Here is a 16,462-nt window from a genome sequence, read left to right as displayed (position 1 = left end):
CTTTTATTTTTTTTTAATTAATTAATTTATTTTTAATTTTTACTTTACAATTCTGTATTGGTTATTAATTTCATGACTGCAATCACCATCTGCAGTGATTTTGGAGCCCCCCAAAATAGTCTGCCACTGTTTCCACTGTTTCTCCATCTATTTCCCATGAAGTGATGGGACCAGATGCCATGATCTTAGTTTTCTGAATGTCGAGCTTTAAGCCAACGTTTTCACTCTCCACTTTCACTTTCATCAAGAGGTTTTTTAGTTCCTCTTCACTTTCTGCCATAAGGGTGGTGTCATCTGCATATCTGAGGTTATTGATATTTCTCCCGGCAATCTTGATTCCAGCTTGTGCTTCTTCCAGTCCAGCGTTTCTCATGATGTACTCTGCATAGAAGTTAAATAAGCAGGGTGACAATATACAGTCTTGATGTACTCCTTTTCCTATTTGGAATCAATCTGTTGTTCCACGTCCAGTGCTAACTGTTACTTCCTGACCTGCATATAGGTTTCTCAAGAGGCAGGTCAGGTGGCCTGGTATTCCCATCTCTTTCAGAATTTTCCACAGTTTATTGTGATCCACACAGTCAAAGGCTTTGGCATAGTCAATAAAGCAGAAATAGATGGGTTTTTTTGGAACTCTCTTGCTTTTTCGATGATCCAGCGGATGTTAGCAATTTGATCTCTGGTTCCTCTGCTTTTTCTAAAACCAGCTTGAACATCTAGAAGTTCAGTTCACGTATTGCTGAAGCCTGGCTTGGAGAATTTTGAGCATGACTTTACTAGCGTGTGAGACAAGTGCAATTGTGCAGTAGTTTGAGCATTCTTTGGCATTGCCTTTCTTTGGGATTGGAATGAAAACTGACCTTTTCCAGTCTTGTGGCCACTGCTGAGTTTTCCAAATTTTCAGGCATATTGAGTGCAGCACTTTCACAGCATCATCTTTCAGGATTTGAAACAGCTCAACTGGAATTCCATCACCTCCACTAGCTTTGTTCATAGTGATGCTTTCTAAGGCCCAATAAGTTTAAATATTAAAATAGATGTTAATAAATAGAAATACAATAAATTTTAAAATTAAAACAAAAGAAGCTCACGTGAAACAGGCACCCCAGCAGTCAGCCCAGAGGTAGCTTTTTCATCTTTATGTTATCAATAAATGCTCTTCTTGATCCTCTCTGATGTGTTCCCATAAGCTTATGCTGCTGCTGCTGCTGCTAAGTTGCTTCAGTCGTGTCTGACTCTGTGTGACCCCATAGACGGCAGCCCACCAGGCTCCCCCGTCCCTGGGATTCTCCAGGCAAGAACACTGGAGTGGGTTGCCATTTCCTTCCCCAGTGCATGAAAGTGAAAAGTGAAAGTGAAGTTGCTCAGTCCTGTCTGACCCCTCGAGACCCCATGGACCACCAGGCTCCTCCATTCATGGGATTCTCCAGGCAAGAGTACTAGAGTGGGGTGCCATTGCCTTCTCCTATAAGCTTATGAGGAATTACTAATTAAAATTTCAGGCTTTGTATTGGTGAAAGTAGACTAACTGCTATAACAAACTCCAAAAGTGTCAGTAGTTTAACGTAGGCAGAGCTTATTTCTTGCACAAGACAGCGCCAAGCAGGGCCAGCCAGTGGATGGGAAAAGAGCTTGGAGGAAGGCATATTGAAGTTCACTGGCCGGCCCTGGAAGTGGCACCCATCACACCCATTCTCATCACCTCAACAGACCTGTCACATGGCCACACTCACTTGCAAAACAAGGCTGGGAGATGGAGTCTGTGTGCCCAGGAAGAGTAGGAAGCAGGTTTAATAAAGAGATTGCTGGTCCTCTTGTTCCCCTTGCAGCTCTCTCCTCTACTCTAAAGCCAGAAACAGAACTTTCTGCTCTGTTTGTTCTGGGCAACTATGGTCTAGGACTTCCTTATAGTTCTTAAATATTTTCCACGCTATCTTGGATCTTTCTGAACACTGAAGATCTCCAAGACATAAATCACAGTTTCCACTGCTGTTGTTTCTCTAATTGGATGGATGTCTGTGATGGAGACTATATCAGACTTATGACCCACACAGTTCACACACGGCCAGGCCTTGTGGATGAAGCAAAGGACAGTAATTATCTTGACATTCAAAGGACCATTTCAAGGAGCCCAGACAACAATCAGCTCTTCTGAGTATGTTAGTGGGTTTTGAGGGGGTTTTCCTCCTCTGCACTCCTAATAACATTTAAACTCCCACGAGGAATTAACAAAACATTGTAAACCAATCATACTCCAACAAAAGCTAAAACAAAAAGACCCCAAGAGGCTCCAGTGTGTGTCCCTGCCAGCTTCCACCACCCCCTTCGCCCATCCTCAACTGCCAGCCAAAATCACCTCACCACACCAGTTTGCTTGTGGTTCCGAAATCAACTGAACACTCTCAGGTCTAGCTACTTCTCAAACGATCTCCTCTATCAGGAATACCATTCTCCTTCCCAGCGCCCTCCTGGAAAACTCCTACTCATCCTTCAAGGCCCAGTTAAGCAATGCCCCTTCACCCTGTCCAGTAGCTTTTCTGGCCCTTGGTCTTCTCTCCTTATGCAGCAATAATTATTGCTTAGAGTCTATGCTCCCACAAACATTCACTCAGTTTATATCTCCATGACATCATTGTCTCACCTTATAGTCTCATAACTAATTAATGAGCTTCCCGACAGCAGAGCCTAGGCACTGCAGTCCTTATAAGACCTTGTAGGAAAGTAACTTCAGAGGCTGGGAATCCAGCTGGATCCAGTTCCTGGTTTAAGCCCACTAGGAAGTAACCAGATATTTGCAAACTCCCTTTAGCAACCTGTGGGTTGTAGTAACAGGAGCATGAGAGGCTGGAATCAAGGTCATGGATTGAGGCTCATTGCTGCACCTAAGAGTCTGGCACGACTGAGCGGCTTCACTCTCACTTCTCACTCTCATGCATTGGAGAAGGAAATGACAACCCACTCCAGTGTTCCTGCCTGGAGAATCCCAGGGACGGGGGAGCCTGGTGGGCTGCCATCTATGGGGTCGCACAGAGTCGGACACGACTGAAGCAATTTAGCAGCAGCAGCAGCTGCTGCACCTAACCAGCCTTCATGGACTTGGTGGGAAGGGAACACAGCACACAGCAAAGAACACATTCTGAGGTTAAGCAGCCTTGCATTCGAGTCCATTCTCCCCTTCAACCAATGTTAACATTACTTTGCCGACAAAGGTCTGTATAGTCAAAGCTATGGTTTTCCCAATAATCATGTATGGATGTGATAACTGGACCATAAAGAAGGCTGAGTCCCAAAGAATTGATGCTTTCAAACTGTGGTGTTGGAGAAGACTCTTTAGAGTCTCTTGGACAGCACGGAAATCAAACCCATCAATCTTAATGGAAATCAACCTTGAATTTTCACTGGAAGGACTGATGCTGAAACTGAACTTCCAATACTTTGGCCATCTGATATGAAGAGCCAACTTATTGGAAAAGACCTTGATGCTGGGAAAGATTGAAGGCAGGAGGAGAAGGGGACAACAAAGGATTAGATGGTTGGATGGCATTGCCGACTCAGTGGACATGAGTTTGAGCAAACTCCAGGAGATGGTGAAGGACAGGGAATCCTAGTGTGCTCCAGTCCATGGGGTCACAAAGAGTCAGACACTATTGAGAGACTGAACAACAATAACCTTTGGGAAACATTTAACTTCTCTGAACCTCAGTTTACTCCATGACGAAATGGAGACAATAAACTCCCACTTCACAGGGACTGGAAGAATGAAATGAAATGAAATCATATATATATCATAATCATCATTACTGTCACATGATCAAACTACAAGCTCAGAGGAACCACATCTAACGCAGCCATGTGGGTCCCCAGTACAAAGCTAACTTTGCTGTAAGATGAAACCTCTGCTGTCTCTATTTCTTTATCTGTAAGAGAATAAAACAGATTTATAAGCTGCCTATTTGAGGGTTATTGTGAGGACACTGCTGTTGGAATGTGAGGTGCTGAGCAAATGCTGAAGGTGATTCTTATAACACCAGCATGAATTTCCCCTCTGTTTCCCAAATGGGCAAGTCCTAAGCATTTCCTCGTCTTCCCAGTGTGAGAGCAGAGGGAGCAGATGAGAGCCCTGAGCAGGCTGCAGGGAATCTGGGGGTGTGCACAGGAAATCTGGAGGTGACAGGCTCAATCTGCAGCAGCTGCTGCTGTAAATGGACCTCAACTAGTCATTGGAAAGAGAATACAGCATCTAACAGTATCTGCCACCAGTGACTCTACAGAGAAGGTAAAACCATCATCACTCCCATTTAACTGATTGGAAAACTGAGGCCCAGCATTGCTAAATGACTCACCTAAGATCTCAACTGAGTAAGAAGCAAGGCCAGGCCAGGAATCCAGGAGAGACTGACTCCAGGACTCTGTTTTCTCTACCTTCTCTAAGAAGCTCAAGAATCCAGGAATAATTGGAAGGTCAAGCCAGCCAGAAAAGACCTTTACAGGCCTGGAGAGAATGGGCTGAGCGCCCCAGGACACCCACCTGGCAGTGACATGGATGGATCCTGACGGGAATAGCCTGGCCGATGAGAGCTCCACCTGGTCCCCCACTGGGTCACTGCGGAGACTGGAGGCCCCCAGCCCCGTGATGTGAGGCAGGGAGCCTGGCACAGCTTCTCTGCCAGAGATGGGCTGGGACCCCCAAATGAAGACAAGGTCATCCATCATGGGGAGGGAGAGGAGAGCTCAGCTCAGCATCCCATCCTGTTGCCATGCTGCTCTGACCGTTTCTCTTTTTTTTGTCTTTTTTAATATCTATTTTTATTTATTTATTTGACTGCACCAGGCTTTAGTTGCCACATACAGGATTTTTTTAGTTGCAGCTTGTGCGATCTAGTTCTCTGACCAAGGATCAAACCCCAGGCTCCTGGCACTAGAAGCTCAGGCTTCTAGCCACTGGACCACCAGGGAAGATTCTGCTCTGACCCTTTCTAATCGACCTCTTCATCATTCCACGTGGTCTTATCCTCTTATTACTTTCATTTTTTAACTTTTTCTTTTATATTGGAGCATAACCAATTGACAGTGTTGTAATAGTTTCAGGTGGACAGCAGAGGGTCCCAACCATAGGCATATGTGTATCCATCCTCCCCCAAACTCCCCTCCCATCCAGGCTGCCGCGTAACATCGAGCCAGAGTTCCCTGTGCTACCACTTTAATTTTGAAGCTACCACCTTTACTCTGCTTTCCCAGATCTTCCCTTTCCTTCAAGCTTAACTTTTATGCTTTGCTGAAAAATACTCAAAGCAGCCGCCTATAACCCACAGACATTTAAGCAACCGTGGGTGGGCTGCCTTCATCACTCATCCTGGTTGGGGGGGGTGGGGCGCACAGGAGTGGAACTGAGTCCCTTCAGCCCTCCAGTGCCAAGGTCAGGAGCTCCTGACATGGCCGTGACCTCTTTAGCCCTGTCCTGGGGGCGCCCGGGACTCTGGTCTGGCGCAGGCCCCTCCCCGCCAAGCCGTTTCTGCTCCCTCAGAGCTGCCCATGTGCCAGCTGGGCTCCGATCAGCACCATCTGCTGTGCCCCCGAACAGGCAAGAGGCCACAGTCAGACCCTGCGCCTGGCAGGAGAGCAGGGGCCACGGGCAGACCAGGAGCTCCGCTCCCTGGGCCTGCGCTTGGGTTACCGGCAGGGGAAACCCCCAGAGGATTTCTCGGAGGAAGCTGCAGGGGAGCCGCCCAGGCTCTCAGCTGCCTGGGGGAACTGGCCGTCATGCTGCAGAGGGCTTTTCAGCGTGAAGGGCACCCAGGCCTCATTTCCTGTGCTCTCTTTTTTTCCTTAATTTTTCTAATCGAGGTACAGGCAGTGTACAAGATTATATAAATTTCAGGAGCGCAACACACTGATCCACAATTTTGAAAGCTTGTGCCTCACTGACAGTTATTATAAAGTATTGGATATTCCCTGTGCCACACAGTACATACCCTTGTCGCTTGTTTATTCTATGCCCCGTAGTTTGTACCTCTTAATCTCCTACCCCTCTCTGGCCCCTTCCCACTTCCCTCTCCCAGCCGGTGACCACTCGTTTGTTCTCTGTATCTGTGAGTCTGTTTCTTTTCTGTTATATTCACTAGCTGGTTTTCTTTTCTAGATTCCACATATAAATGACCCCATACAGTATTTGCCTTTCTCTGACTTATTTCTCCAAGCATAATACCCTCCAAGTCCACCCATGTTGTTTCAAATGGCAAAATTGCATTTGTTTCTGAGGCTGACTAGTATTCCACTGTATGTATGTACACAGCTTCTTTATCCAGTCATCGCTGACAGACACTTCCATACCTTGTAAATAGCGCTGCTGTGATCGTGGTCTCTCTTGCTCTCTACTGTCAGACAAGCTTAGTTTCTGCAGGCCTGACTTGGGCTCTGGTCCTCTCTCGAGTGTTCCCTGACTGTAGGACCTTAAGCAAGTCATTTCCTTCTCTAGACTCAGCTCCTGTCTTTGCCTAGTAGGGAGTTTAGATTCCTACAGTCCCTTCAGCTCTGAAACACTAAGATCCTCTAGTCCAAGTAAGTCCTTCCATTGTCCTGAACTTGTTCTGGGCCCAAAAAGGAAACTGCCTATGAAAACTGAAAGTGAAAGTCACTCAGTCGTGTCCAACTCTTCCTGACTGGATGGAACTATAGCCCCTCAGGCTCCTCTGTCCAGGGACTTCTCCAGGCAAGAAGAACAGGGTGGGTTGCCATTCCCTTTACCGGCATCTTCCAGACCCAGGTATTGAACCTGGGCCTCCTGCATTGCAGGTAGATTCTTTACTGTCTGAGCCACCAGGGAAGCCAAAGGAATCTGCCAATGAAATACTTATTAAGACAAATTTGTACATTTGGAGGTACTGATGGACGGACATGTGTTCATTGGCAGATTTCAGTAATGGGGAGCCATGAAAATACATGTGTGCAATACACACATCTCCCCAATGCTTACGAGACTTTTAGGCGCCAGAGCTCCTGCCAACACACGCATCATCTGGGTTTGAGGTATGAAGCAGTTAATGGTCCCCAGCTCCCAGCTTGAACAGCCAACTGCTAGACCAGGACATCTGTGATGCAAGAAGGCCCCAGAAGTCTGGCCAAATTACCTTCTCCTGCCTCTACATAGAATGGGAAGAGAAAGAAGTGAGGTTGTTCCACCGCTTGTCCAAGAGTACCTTCATCTGTGATTTCCTCACTCTGGACCTCAGGTTTCCCGTCTATAAAGTGGGAGTGGAAGTGAAGACATGGCCTATATGTTCCAGCCTCTAAGAGAGGTCAATTTAATTCTATTTCTGAGGGGTGACAGAGTCACTGGGCTTCCCTGGTGGCTCAGACGGTAAAGAATCTGTCTGCAATATGGGAGACCGGGGTTCAATCCCTGTGTCAGGAAGATCCCCTGGAGAAGGGAATGGCAATCCACTCCATATTCTTGCCTGGAAAATTCCATGGATTGAGGAGCCTAGCAGGCTACAGTCCATGGGGTCGCAGAGTCGGACACGACTGAGCAATAACACACACACACAGAGTCTCTGGTTAGAGGAGAATTTTCAGTTGCCTTTTGGGGAAAAGAAAAAAGTTAATGCTATTCTTCCCACTGCTGCCCTGGACAGAAGCAAGCTCTGAAGACTGAAGGAAACAGGAAGTGTGTGGAGCAGGAGCTTCCATAGAAACAGAGAAATGTGATAGGACCACAGGCTTCTGTGTGGGCTGCTGAAGCAGGGAAGCCACGGTGCAAGGTTTCACTGCGGCAGGAGACACAGTGGGTGAACTGTAATCCATGGTCAGGACAGCAAACGAGCTTTGGTCTTCGCTCCGGAAGCATCTGAGAGCCCCAAGAGAAACCTGAGTCCCATGCTCCTTGATCCAGAGGAGGCCAGAATGGCAGCAAAGGCAGGGAGGTGGGACAGAGAGAAACCATTCACTGCTGGGTGTTGTGTTAGTCACTCAGTTGTGTCCGACTCTGCAACCCCATGGACTGTAGCCCACCAGGCTCCTCTGTCCATGGGATCCTCCAGACAAGAATACTGGAGTGGGTTACCATGCCCTCCTCCAGGGGATCCTCCCGACCCCAACCCAGGGACTGAACCCACATCTTTCAAGTTTCCTACACTGGCAGGTGGATTCCTTACCACTAGCGCCACCTGGGAAACCCTTAGCTGCTGAATACTTACGAGATGCTGCAAACTCTGCACTGTCTCTCACATCATCACGTCTGGTCCAGGTCAAAGAGGAAAAGCCAAGAAGCCTCAGCCAACTGAGCAAGCACAAGAACATTTACTCATTCATGAATCAAATAGACTCGTATTGTGTGCCTACTATGTACCTGGAGCAGGGAAAACAGCAGATTTCCAGTAGAAAACATCATGAGGTAGATTTTATGGGAACAAAACCCAGAGGCATCTGATGGAGAGTTTCTGCACCTCCATAATCCAAATGACTCAAAAACTTTGATCAAGGAATTCTAACAAAGTATGAGACAATGCAGAGCTGAGCTGGGTGGTCGGCCTATTGTAGAGAATGGAAGGTTGGTTTCCCTTTGAGGCACCTCAGAAATCTCTAGCTCATAAGTCTATTATTATCCACCTGTCTCATTTTGAACACCATGGGCGCCTCAGGCAAATAATCTCATCAGAACTGGAAACATTAAATGACAGGTTCTAAATTCTCTCTACACTTAGAATTTCCAATTCTTTCATTAGATGTAGTGATCCTTTCGGAAGCCCCGATGGATCAGCAGGTAAGGAATCTACCTGCAATGCAGGAGCCACAGAAGACATGAGTTTGATCCCTGGGTCAGGAGATCCTGTGGAGGAGGAAATGGCAACCCACTCCAGTACTCTTGCCTGGAGAATCCCATGGACAGATGAGCCTGGAGGGCTGCAGTCCATGAGGTCACAAAGAGTAGGACACAACTGATGACTAAGCGTGCACTCAGTAATTCTTTAATTAGTATTTAGACCAACACATTTCCAAGAACAGGAGCATGAAAGAAACTGCAGACCACTTGGTTGTAATTACTACTTCCATCATCACTTTCATCACCACCACCAACCGTCATCATCACCATCATTGCCACCATCATCACCATCATCATTTTATAACTGAAGGGACCAGGGCTCAGGGAAATTAAATAACTTGCTATGGTTTACACAGCCAGAAAGTAAGGAAGATTGAGTCCAAACCAAGTTTTGTCTGATCCCAAATCCCACCGCTCCATCCAATCTCCAACATGGTCAAGCTTGGTATCCAAACGGAGGCCAACTTGATATCCCTTTCTCATATTTCCTTTTCAGCTTCAGTTCTTTTTCTCCCACTGTTGTCCCTTTTTTTCTCTCTCTGTCTCTGTCTTGATCTCTGTCTTTCTTTCTCCCTTTCTCTCTCTGTCTCTCTCTCACTCACACACACACACACACACAAACAGGAAACCATTTGCCATTGCAGTACCTACTCTTTTCCTCACTCCCACCCCCCTCTAATATCACTGCAAACAAAACTCACACTCACACATATTCAGCCACACCACGGGGAGGAAATGGTCAGCACCAGGAGTCTGAGATCGAAGTCATTCCAATTAAAGTCACGCCAATTAAACCCCATAACTGTTCCTCCCCTTTTCCTATAAGACTATTGCTGACTTCTCTCCTTTTATAAACAGGAACAGATTACACAAGATGCTGTAGATGTGGGATTTTTCAAGCAAGCTGGTGACACTCTTTCACTTGGCACAAAATTGATTTAAATAAACATCTTCCTTTTTCAAGATTCTTTCCTGCTTCTGCTTAATCTTAAATTAAGAGGAGGACAATAATAACCCAAGAACATCACACCTCTGAATTTCAACCTCCTCTCCCGCAGGATTTTGTCTCCTTTTTTGAAAGTATGAGCTATTTTTTGGTTCCCACTTGTTTCTCCTTCTTACTTGTCATCACACATTGTTTTCTATAAGACATAAGCAATTGGAGCCTTCACATTTAAAGTCTGTTTTTAGTCCGTGGGATCCACAATAAGGCTCTCATGAGACCTTGAGAAGAAAAAGAATAACTTCAGGGAGTTACACTTCAAGACCCACTGAAACAAAGATCCGCAGTCACCTCCAGTGATTGAATGACTCCATTCACTCATTCAGTAAATACTCACTGAGTGCAGACTATGTGCCAAGCAATATGCAGGGCACTGGTGGTACAGCAGGGACTGGGCTCACTGAAGGGACAAATTAAGAATGCTAACAATACTCAAGCTTGTATCTCCTTCTAGGACCTCTTCTTTCACCTGTAGACCCACCTGTGTAACTATCAAATTAACATCTCCCATTGGATGTTCAGTTAAACCCCACTATTCTTCCTTCTCCATTTCAGTAAAGGGTCACTCTTTCTAGTTGCTCAGGTCAAAATATGTAGAGTCATCCTTGAATCCCTAGAGCAATATATCCGTAATTTGATGACTTTTCACCATCACCATTAACTACCCTGGTCCAAACCACCATCATCTCTTGCCTGGGTCATTGCAGTAGCCTCCTGACTTTATCTCCCTGTTTTCACTCTTAACCCCAAAAGTCTATTCTAAGGCCTAAAGCTCAGGTAATCATTGTAAAGCTTAAATCAGATAATGTCAGTGAGTGCTCAAAATTCTCCACTGGCTTCCCATCACGCTCAGAGTAAAAGCCACAGTCTACACAAGGCCCTAGATAACCTTGTATTACCCAGCTCTCAGCAGTTTGTCTGATCTCACCTTTTCCATCTTCACTCCCTCTACATGAACGCCCTTTCTGTTCCCAGGACACACCAGGACACTGTTCTCTCGGGGTCTTCACGCTTGTCACTTTCCCTGCCTAGAAGGGTCCTTCCCCAAACATCCATCTGGCTGACTCTCTTCCTTCATGTCCCCCTGAGCACTCCCAGCTCTTCCTTCACCCTGCTCCTCATCCACCCGACCAGGCACTCCTCATCCTGCTCTCCCTGTTTGATGTCCTCTCATCACATAATGCATATTTACTTATTTACATACCGTCTCCCCAACTAGGACGAATGCTCATGAGGATGGACCTTGCCCCCTTGCCACATGTTTGTGTGGGCGCTCAGTCGCTCAGTCATGTCTGACTCTTTGGGACTCCATAGACTGTAGCCTGCCAGGCCGCTCTGTCCATGGGATTTTCTAGGCACAGAATACTGGAGTGGGCTGCCATTTCCTCCTGCAGGGGATCTTCCCGACCCAGGGATTGAACCTGCATCTCTTGTGCATCCTGCATTGGCAGGCAGGTTCTTTACCACTGTGCCACCTGGGAAGCCCACGCCTGGCATGTAAGGAACACTCAGTAGATATCTGGTGGATGAATGGCTATCTGAAGATTCATGTGTCTGAGGCTGATCAGCCATGGAAACAGAGAACAACAGAGAAAAAGAAAAGGGCAAGTTTCAGGCACTGTCCATTCAAGCAGAATTTGGGAAAAAAGGAGCCTTAGTCAAAGGGACTTTAAATATTAACGTCCCTATGGCAAACTGAATGCAAAGACAGTCCAGTTCCCTCTTCCCTCCATATCCATGCTCTTTGCAGTGTGCCCTCATAGCTCCTCCCATCAAGCACTGTACTCCAGGGACTTCCCTGGTGGTTCAGCAGCTAAGACTCTGCGCTCCCAATGCAGGGGGCCCAGGTTCCATCCCTGGTCAGGCAACTAGACCCTACATGCCACAACAAAAGGTCAAAGATACCACGTGCTGTATCTAAGACCTGGCACAGCCAAATGAGTAAAAAAATTGTTTAAAGTATATTCTAGTCCCTACACCTTCATTCTGGGCTGACCTTGTGAGTTGAAGAGAAAGTGTCAGTCACAGTCATGTCCAACCCTTTGCAACCACATGGACTGCAGTCCGCCAGGCTCCTCTGTCCATGGGATTCTCCAGGCAAGCATACTGGAGTGGGTATCCACTCCCTTCTCCAGGGGATCTTCTTGACCCAGGGATCGAACCCTGGTCTCTTGCATTGCAGGCAGACTCTCTACACCTTCACTCTGGGCTGGCCTTGTGACTTACTTTTGTCAATAAACAAAGATGAAACAACAGTGTGCCAAGCGTAAGCTGAGACCTCAAGAGAGCAGGCAAGTTTCCTCTCTCCCTTGGATACCAGGGCTACTATGTGGACATGTTGGGCTAGCCTGTTGGGAAATGTAGTACTACCCGGAGCAGAGCCAAGTTCCCCCAGGTAAGGCCACCCTCAAGCAGCCAGCTCTCAGCCACTCCAACAGCAGACAAAAATCACACGAACAAACCCAGCTGGGATGAATCAAGCCCAACTCAGACCTAAAGAACTGCCTGGCGAGCCCGTAGACATGTGAGAAAATGAGAAATGGTTGCTGTCTTAAGCCGCTAAGTTGTGGAGAGATTTGTCCTGTAGTCCCTTTGGTAAGATCAGCCCTAATGTATGTGATCAGCCCCCAGGGGAGGCATCTCAGCTGCTCTGCTCTGAATATGTGCTCATCAGGAAAGCTTCTCCTTGTGATGCGGTTGTCACCAAGGGGATCTGCAAGAAGAATACACCCCGCGACGCCACACAGGGTCCCAGCCACTGCAAATTCACAGTCGGGGGTGAGCAAGGTCGCTGCGATGTAGCCCAGAGGGACAGAGCAGCTTTCTGAGGCAGCAAGACCTCGGATGGAAAAAAATCCACAGGTGAAAGTCACCTTCTAAAGGGATGACTTGGGGGACACCCAACCAGCCACCCAGCCAGGACCCAACCTTGTCAAATCCTGTTTCATAGAAACTTTGACCAGCTTCTCAGGCATCCAACCCCATTTGTATCCATGAAACACACTGCAACAGTCCCACAGCACTAGGGTCAGCCATGGAGGAAAGCTCTCAAATCCCCCAAACCATGCACTTTATTTTTTTTAATTGGGTCCAGTTGATTTCAAGTGTACAGCAAAGTGATTCTATCAGACACATATAATGTATAAATATGTATATATGTTCTTTTCCAGATTTTTTTGCATTATAGGTTATTACAAGATACTGAATGCAGTTCCCTGTGCTATGCAGTAGGTCCTTGTTGTTAATCTATTTTATATGTAATAGTGTGTGTGTGTGCTCAGTTGCTCCGTCGTGTCCGCCTCTTTGCAGCCCCATGGACTGCAGCACACCAGGCTCCTTTGCCCATGGGAGTCTCCAGGCAAGAATACTGGAGTGGAGTGCTGTGCCCTCCTCCAAGCGATCTTCCCAATTCACAGATAAAACCCGCGTCTCCTGCATCTCCTGCCTTGCAGATGGATTCTTTACCATTACCGCCACCTGGGAAGCCCAATGTGTGTATTTTAATCCCAAACTCCTAATTTATCTGTCCTCCCTCCCCTCACACTTATCCCTTTGGTGACAATAAGTCTGCCAAAACCATGCTCTTTAGAGCAACAGTCCCCAATCTTTTTGGCACCAGGGACCAGTTTCGTGGAAGACAATTTTTCCATGGACCAGGCAGGGGAGATGGTTTCAGGATGATTCAAGTGCATTACATTCATTGCACACTTTATTCCTATTACTATTACATCAGCTCCATCTCAGATCATCAGGCATTAGATCCCAGAGGTCAGGGACCCCTGCTTTAGAGGAACGATGTCCCAGAGGGGTGGAGCAGCAAATTGTGGTCTTCATCGTATTCGGCCTACAAGATGGAAGTCTCAAATAAGTGCACCATATAATATCATGTACATGCATCCCATGGTACACCAACAGTCAGTGTATTTCCAGTTGATTCTAACATCTTTCCATAGCCATAGAAACTACTTTCATCCTCAAAGAATACAGACTAAAAACTAGCAAGGACAATACTTGCAGGACTATTCATTAAAGGTGGCCCTTTCTTTCACTGCAGGGTAAAGGCCCAAAAGAGGCTCTAAAACAGTCCTTGATCTGGATGAAGGGTTGCTGAACACTGTTTTGCACTGAGCTTCTCATCACCTTGGAAAGATTTATGCCTCTGCTGGCTGCATTTGCTCAGGCTGAGTGACCTAGGAACCTATGTCTCCCAACCAGCCTTCTTCTAAACATCGAGGGTAAGATGTCAGCCAATTCCTTCCTCAAGTGCTCAGGATATTAATCTTAGCAACAAATAGAATTCATGAGAGGCAATACCCCAGTGACCCTGCCGGCTTGCCCCTCTGACCTCCAATCCTACTGCTGCTCCCCTCGCTCATTCACCCGCAGCCTCGCTGGACTCCTCTCTGGGTTTTCTTATGAACACACCTCCCTCCTGCTTCAGGGTTTGCAGGTGCTGCCACACTGCCCAGAATGCTCTTCCTCAGACACCTGCCTGACCCGCTCCTCACTTCCCCAGGGGTCCTGTCAAATGCCACTCATCAGCAAAGCCTTCCCTGACCAAGCTATTTTAAACAATAACAATCCTCACCCCGCCCTCTGGCAAGACTCCCCATTCCTCGTACTCTGCTTTATTTCTCTCCACTATAATGCATCATTATCTTGTTATTTATTTGTCCATTATCTTACATAAACACACACACAGACACAGACACACACACACACACACACAAGGTAAGTTCCTTGACGGATTTCATTTAATTCAGTCCGTATCCCTACACACAGAGCAATTCCTGACACATAGTGCTCAGTGAATGAACTGCCATTTCTTAAGCACCTACTTTGTGTCAAGCAATTTATATATGATGATCATTTCCCAATAAACATATTTTTAAGCACTTATGATGTAATTATATTATAAGAATTCCACTGTTATCTCCATTTTACAGCTCGGGAACCCAAAGTGAGGCTAAGAAACCTGCACAAGACACTTACCTAGGTCTGTTTGAGTATCAAAACCCACAGTCCTTGAAGTGTGCCAATCTGCTTTTTAAATACCTTAGTGATGGTTTAGGTTACAAGACACATGTAAGACGCATCTCTGGCAACATGTATAACACAAGAGTTCTTTATTCTACCATTTTTCTATCACCCACCATAGATTTTGTCCAGGAAAAAAAATCCGTCAGATTGGATTTTTATTTCCCAGAGCACGTTGGTTGGAATAGCTTTAGATTTCCTTTATTCCATCCATTTAGAGACATCCAAGTTCAGAGCTTTCCTTTTGAACTGAGCTCGGACAAGCACAGACAGGTCAGGGACCCAAAGGAGATGAAGACAGAAGTTCATCTGCTCTGAGAATCCCTCAGAACTATCCGGAATCCTTGCCTTTGTGAGGTACTGCTCCCAAACCTTCCTGGTCCTAGAACTTGGGAAACGATCCATTAAAGAAACAAAAAGCCTGATGTCCTGAACTGGACACTCTCTTCTCTTGGTTGTCATCCTGTGTCTGTGTCTACTGGTATCTGGTCACATACTGCAAACGCCAACCCTGCTGTAACTTACAGAGCTCTGCACATACAGCAGCCTTGATGCCGATGACGGGGAGACTGATGGGGGTTACTCACAGACCAAAGGACCAAGAGTGGGACCCCATTTCTACTGAAATTTATGTAATGTCTCACCTAGGAGTGCTTAAGTTTAAAAAAAAAAAATCACTGCCACATTAATTCCTCTCTTCCTGCTCCCACCATTCTTTCCACATCTACATTGCTGAACTTATCACACCTCATTATTACAGGTGTTTCTTCTCCACCAGATGTGAGCTTCTGGGGAAATGGACTTTGTTTTCATCCTCTCTGCGCCCCCCAGGGTTAATCCAGCCTCTGACACATACTAGGTGCTCGACCAGTATTTGCTGACTCAAGAAAGATGCAGAGCGAGCCTGTGCTGTGCTTGCTGCACCCACTGGAGCAAGCAGGGTAAGTGACCTCTTCTGGAAAGGGCAAGAAGCAGAAACAGAAGAGACCAGGGTAGACCAGAAGGCTCACTGAGCTGGCTAGGATGTCTAATTATCCCCTGTAGGTATTTATTCCCCATCCTTCACCTGCCGCTCCCTGAACCTCAAAACCACCCACATTTGCTTCTGAACAAGCTTTTTTAAAAATGAGCACGCACCCCACCCCACCCTACCGGTCTGCTCTTACCAGAGCCCCAAACACCGAGGTTAAGTTACCTTTAAAAGGAGTTAGTCTGCATCTGTGATTTCTGGTTTAAGGATCGTGTTTCAGCAGCCGGGCTGAACCCTGGACAGCAGATATATCTAACACCCGTCTGCGGAGGAAACGGCAGTGCCTCGCTCCTCCCTGGCTAAACGCACCCGCTCACCCATCCCTGCAGAAAAAATCATGTTCTTTTCCTTGCGCTAAAATCCATCTATAAACAAATCCTCTCCGCGTCCCTAAGAAACGGCTCCCACGCCCGCGGAGGGCGCCCTCCACACACACAAATACACACTCACAAACCCCAACCCAGAGGTACCAGATGAAAGCCTGGTTTCCATCTGTCCTTTAAGAACAAACCAACAACAACATCATTCACCACACACACACACACACACACACACACACACACACACACACACA

At 46.7% G+C, this 16,462-nt stretch overlaps 1 protein-coding gene across 1 annotated transcript in view; it reads right to left on the bottom strand.

The window, feature by feature from the left end:
- Window positions 1-16,462, bottom strand: part of SV2B (synaptic vesicle glycoprotein 2B) — a 242,673-nt gene that overhangs the window by 225,332 nt on the left and 879 nt on the right. The window lies entirely within an intron of this gene.

This window comes from Oryx dammah, unplaced genomic scaffold (assembly GCF_014754425.2).
Source record: "Oryx dammah isolate SB20612 unplaced genomic scaffold, SCBI_Odam_1.1 HiC_scaffold_16, whole genome shotgun sequence".
Lineage (NCBI taxonomy): Eukaryota > Metazoa > Chordata > Mammalia > Artiodactyla > Bovidae > Oryx > Oryx dammah.
The sequence above is the reverse complement of the archived record's forward strand: the minus strand, read 5'-3'. Positions and strand labels throughout refer to the sequence as shown.